General features: G+C 41.9%; 1 long non-coding RNA gene across 1 annotated transcript in view; it reads left to right on the top strand.

Annotated features, from left to right (window-relative positions):
• Positions 1 to 335: 335 nt before the first annotated feature.
• Positions 336 to 6,000, top strand: part of LOC132363748 (uncharacterized) — a 231,170-nt gene continuing 225,505 nt past the window's right edge. The window contains exon 1 of the long non-coding RNA XR_009502652.1: positions 336 to 669. This is a non-coding gene — a long non-coding RNA (uncharacterized LOC132363748). The remainder of the gene's footprint in view (positions 670 to 6,000) is intronic.

Below are 6,000 nucleotides of genomic sequence, written 5' to 3'. Positions count from 1 at the left end.
ATTAGACTGAAAAAACAGGACAGCCACAGTCTAGTACAGATGTCCGCATTTGCCACTTGGCTGGCTTTTTGAGGTATTCTAAACAAAACTGGCTTGTGTGCTGGTGCCTGAGCTCTGCTTGACACCTGACTGAGGAATGCAATTAAGAACCACTGCCAGGGCCTGGGTGTCTCTGTGGGCACATGTTCCCAGGTTTGAAATTTCTCAGAGTCTGTTTAACTGTGTCATAATTAAACTAATGGAACACAAGAGGAATTTCTCTAACTGGCTTAAAGACCCCGTTGCAATGTGATTTCATCTCACATCACACGCAGTTCCTGAGGCTTCCCTGCAAAGTCGAAATGCAGCTGAGCAGAAACTGCGGGGTGACCACGTTCATCAGTCTCTTACAAACGTGATCTTTAACTGGATGAAACATCAGGGGCAGCTGTGGTTAAGTGGCAATAGCACGGGATGAAAATTCAGAAAACCTGATTCAAGCCCTAACTCTCCCACTTACTAGCTGTTTGATCTTGGTCAAGTCCTCGTTTACCTCATTTAGGATCATGCAGCTGCTGTTGATGAGACTGATGACGGCAGCCCACGTTTATTGAGCCCCTCCTCCATGCCAGGCACTGCTGCGGGCTTGACAGACTGTACCTCGTCTGCTCCTCCAAAGAGCCCGATAAGGTGGGTACAGTTAGCTGTGCTGTTTCCTGTGGCATCTCAGAAAATCTAAGAGCTCTGCTCAGAGTCACTTAGTCACGCTAGCTGGGGTGTTTGAACCCAGGTCCGGCTAGTATTGGGTTTCGGCTTCCTCAGGCAACGTGATCTTCAAGGTAACTTCTAGCTGTGAAATCAACAATTGTGAAAGCTGAACACATCGACATGGCTTTAACTGTGTTTGCAAATATATTTTAAAAAGACCGAGACTTAGCCTTGGTTGGTTATAATCATGGGTATGTGTAGGTATCTACGTCTGTTGCCTGGTTGCATAGTTTGCCTTAAATATTAATGTAAAATTCTTTTATCATAAATTTTATGAAAATCTAGGACTCTCTTACTAAGTAGTAGCTGCTAAATCAGATCTTGGGGGCATAAAACTCTGGCATGTTTGATTTTAACTTTTTACTGAAGAGGAATTTCAAAATATAGGACTTTGGAACATACTTGTTATGTTATATAAGCAACTGCCGACTTAACTCTTTGTTGTGTTTTTTACTATTAATAAGTGCTTTATTTTATAATATGGGTGATATTTGAGTGCAGTCAATCTGAATTAAAATTTATTGTAATGAAGATTTATTAGTAACAAAGGAATTTTCCATTGCCCTATTTTAAATAAATAAGATTTTGATTGATTCCTAACATATTCACATGTGGTATGTGAATATATTTTCCAAAAGTCTGAGTACGCAGTGTTTTTTTGAAAATATAAAATGCAAAATGTCAAAGCAGCTGGCGGCAGTCCACTTCTGCTTTGGCTATTTTGTCAATGTCAGTGGGATTACCTGTCAGGACTTTGGGAGGCCAGACAGGATTCCGACCATGGGTTCTACTGGCCTTATTCTTAGAGAACACCTAGAGTCTTTTTTTTAAATTTTTTAAATTTTTGGCTGCATTGGGTCTTCATTGTGGTGCACAGGCTTCTCGTGGCGGTGGCTTCTCTTGTTGCGGCAGGGGCTCTAGGTGCGCAGGCTTCAGTAGTTGTGGCTCGCAAGCTCTAGAATGCAGGCTCAGTAGTTGTGGCACACGGGCTTAGTTGCTCTGTGGCATGTGGGATCTTCCCGGACTAGGGCTCGAACCCGTGTCCCGTGCATTGGCAGGTGGATTCTTAACCACTGCACCACCAGGGAAGTCCCCACCTGTAATCTTTAATGTGAAATCTAAGAGGTTGGTTTGAAGAATTAAGTCTGTACCAATTTCGATACATCTGAACATAGTTATTAGATAATCAAAATGTTAAAGAATCAACTTCTTGTGTGATTGTTTAAGTGATTTATGGTATTGTGTCTTAGCTCCTATAATCTTGACCCGACAACAATCAGCCTAGATGTCTTCATTCCTAACCTTCCTGCCATAATCCTCTTCCTTTACTTCTTGACCTAACCCTGTTCCCTTGTAGATGTCATTAGTAACGTTTGGAACTATCTTTCACTCTATATCTGTTATTTTTTTTTCTCCTAACAATTCTGTTTAGAAGAAATCTCTTGGAATTCTGCCCTCGACCATCAGTCTCTCCTGGATCTTTATCAAATGATAATAGGACTTAACCAATGCACTATTTTGTTTACCACAAAAATAAGAGCCTGCTTCTCCCCAGATAGGGATCTATTGTTTTATCTTATCCCTTAGCAAGAATTGAAAGATCAGGGTCACTTGCTTATCCCCATGCTGATAGAGTGCCTGGCAATTAATATTAACAGATAACAAGGGAATTTCATTATAATAATTTCTTAGGTACATTCCTGGCAGTGCGTTATATAATTTCACTGGTTTGATTTCTCCTGGAATTGCTAAGATCAGGAATTTAGATTAGTTTCTGCTAACATTTAAGAGCAAATTGTGGCTGTTGTCTCTGTTTTCTGCATAGCTCAAACATAAAGAGAAATAACGCCGAGCTTGGATAGGTTGAATCATGTTTAGGAAAAGTGAGGTCCAAGTCTTTGGATGCTGTTGGGTCTAGAATGAATCCTATGACCTGCCCCTTCCACTGAGTGTCTTTTCTTGGGAGAAAACAGGGTAATGATCTGAGGCAAGCTGCACAAAGGCCATCTATGAGGCAAGGGTGTGGGAGGCTTCTCTTGGTACTGGAGGTGGTTTATGCAGGACTGTGTGTTTGTGACGCTCAGGTGGTTTTTTCTTCAGACTCAGCATCCAGACCATCTCCTTTCTGGTCCCCACCTCCCCCCCAGGACTAGTGCCAATTTGCCCACTTTTGAGCCACTGATTGTGTTCAAAACTCCAGACCAAAGGCAATCACCAGGGTTTAGAGAGAAAGAATTTTATCAGGAGTGGCTTTTAGAGCAGAGTTTCCCACACTTGAGTCATTTGTGGATCCACCTTTCCAAAATTTGCTAAATCTTAAAAAAAAAAAAAAAAGCTGCTGACTTACCTTTTTATTCACCTAAATCTCTTATAAAAAGGAAACAGGATATCACATGCCAAAAACAGAAGACTCAACACAAAAACTGTGAAGACAAAACAGTTTTCAGACTCTCAAGGCTAAAAAGGATCCGAGCTTGAAGCCTGGTCTCTTTTTCTTAAAAAGGAGATGTTAGTTTTAGGGAGGTGAGAAGGGTACTCTGCTGCCAAAATAAAATTTTTTCCTCAATTTCTTTGAAAGGGTTGAGAAAGAATTGAAAATAGAATAACTTTATCACTCTGTGAGTTAAGTGTTATTTAATGCTGTGTTTGTGAACTATTTCATCTTACGCACCTTCACTAGGATAAGTCTTACACGTTGAGAGACATTGTTTTTAGACCTTGTCTGGACCAGCTAGTACCTGGCAGTGGATTCAAGGGGTCAACATGGGTTTATTGAATGTCTATCATGTGTAACACTTATGCAAGGCACTATGGGGAATAGAAATAAAACAGAAAAATCTGAATTAGAGTTAGAAAACATATATGTGTATGTGTGCATGCATATTTATATTTAGGATTAGAAGACATCAATACATAATATGTATACATATATGTGTGTGTGCATATTTGTTTTTAATAATTTGAGATTTGAGACTAGGACTAAATTACATATGAACAAGTGTGATAAAATACTGAAAATACTCCCATTTAGTTGGTGAATGACCTCAGAGTGTCCCTTCCACCCTAGATGTCCCCTCAGAGTCAGCAACTAAAGGCAGGATAGAGGCCTCTAGACCCACTCCAGCACTTTAGCCTGTGTCCATTCTGTATAGTTGGTACCTTGCCATAAAGATGGCTTACTATTTTGAATATCCTCTCTGTGTATTGGACTTTTGGGGCATTGTATTGTATCCACACACCTAGCACAGAGACTGCCGTATAGTAGTGATCAATAAATAGTTAAATGTTTAATCAAAAAATTAATTACTAGGGATTCAGGTGGGGGAGGTTAATAGACCACGTTTCTTGAAGCAAGTAAGATTTCAGCCAAGTTTTAAAAATCTTAACTGTGATTTTTTTTTTTAAATATGGAAGAAATCAATGCACGTCATTGAATTTTCTGAAAATTCCAAAAAGTATAAAGAAGAAAATAATCAACTATAATCCTTCCATCCAAAGAGGACCACAGTCAACATTTTGATTTGTTTTCCTTAGGAATTTTCTATGTATGTATTCAGTCCTGTGTATGTGTGTGTGTGTGCGTGCACACGCGTGTGGCCGGGCAGATATTTTAACATGTCAGTGTGGGCTTTCTGTCCTTCCTGATGGAATCAAAGATGATTCCATGTTTGGCTCCTGGCCTCAATGTGCTAATCGGGTTAGTGGGAGAAGAGAATGGGGGGGAGCCAAGGGCAGCTCTGTGGGTTTACATGAGGGAGGACACTGAGTTATACTCTAAGCAGTTTGGAACCCAGAGTGGGGGTGGGGTCTGAGAGTGAGAAAAAGTTGAGGGGGGTAAAAGTGAGAAGAGAGCCCTGAAACAGCATAGCATTGGCTGAAATGTGAGGAAGAAGGGAGATAACGGGGCAGTAGTTATCATGCCGACACTTGGGAGGTAGGGCCATGAAGAAAAAATTGAGGATGTTTTCTTATATGTCATGGAATATAATCAATCCTCCTTTTGTCTCCCCTTCAAGATACTGTCAATAAAGACGTATCATTTCAAGGCCTTTGTGGGAGTGGATGTGTAGCTTTGGATAGAAGTCTGTGCTGAGATGGGCTTTAAGTTGGGTATAAGAAGGACCAGTTTGTTTAGACTCTGTGTGTCTGTGTGTGTGTGTGTAGTCTGAAAGAGGGATGTGGTGGTGATAATAGTTTAAAATGGTTTGATGTGGTTTCTTTTTTTTTTTTTTTAGAAATTTATTTATTTTTATTTATTTATTTTTGGCTGTGTTGGATCTTCGTTTCTGTGCGAGGGCTTTCTCTAGTTGCGGCAAGCAAGGGCCACTCTTCATCGTGGTGCGCGGGCCTCTCTTGTTGCGGAGCACAGGCTCCAGACGTGCAGACTCAGTAGTTGTGGCTCACAGGCCCAGTTGCCTCGCGACATGTGGGATCTTCCCAGACCAGGGCTCGAACCCATGTTCCCTGCATTGTCAGGCAGATTCTCAACTACTGCGCCACCAGGGAAGCCCTTCTTTTGTCTTTCTAAGCACTTGACCTTAGTCTTAACTCTGTCCGAGGTATCCACCTATCCATCTACCATGAAAGCAGACAGGAAAACATGAGATAGTACTCAACTTCTGATCTTCAAAAATAGGATTTGCAGCAAGTCAGTAGTCTTGAAAACCAGGATATTGCTTTGAGAAAGAAATGTCTAAATCCTTTGTCTCCTTACTTGAGTATATCAAAGTCCACACTTAATCAGCTAGATCAGAAAAATTGCCTAATGGAGGGCCAGACCATAAGACCATGACTCTCTTCCATCCCCAGATTGTTTAGGGGAAAGAAGGAAAGAGAAGTAGGGGAGAGATCAGATGTGTGCCCTGAGGTGAGTTAGAAAAGTGAGGCTCACAGCAACAGAGTTCTTGCCCACCCCCGCCTTCTGATGTCTGCTGGGGGTGTGGGAGGAGCTTGCCAGGCTGGCTAGTGCAGATCAGAGGTGAAGTCACAGCAAAATTACCGCCGTGCTCAGACAGCCTGCTCAGGCAGAGAGGGGTCCTAAAGTGCATCTCTTCGGAGCTGTCCTTGGTTCCCGTATGGCAAAGCAGGACCCAGTAATTCAGAGTGACTGTGGAGACTGTCAAATGGGCTTACCACAGTGATGGCACACAAGGTTGAGAGCTCAAGCTGGGGCTCGGTGGGAATTGTAAGACCTGAGAGGGATCTAGATTGCCAGGCTTGTCTAAGCTTTGAGAGACCAGTGAGCAGCTCCAC

The sequence above is a fragment of the Balaenoptera ricei genome, chromosome 3, assembly GCF_028023285.1.
Source record: "Balaenoptera ricei isolate mBalRic1 chromosome 3, mBalRic1.hap2, whole genome shotgun sequence".
Classification (NCBI taxonomy): Eukaryota; Metazoa; Chordata; class Mammalia; order Artiodactyla; family Balaenopteridae; genus Balaenoptera; species Balaenoptera ricei.
Note: the sequence above shows the minus strand (reverse complement) of the source record. Positions and strands in the feature narration are given on the sequence as shown.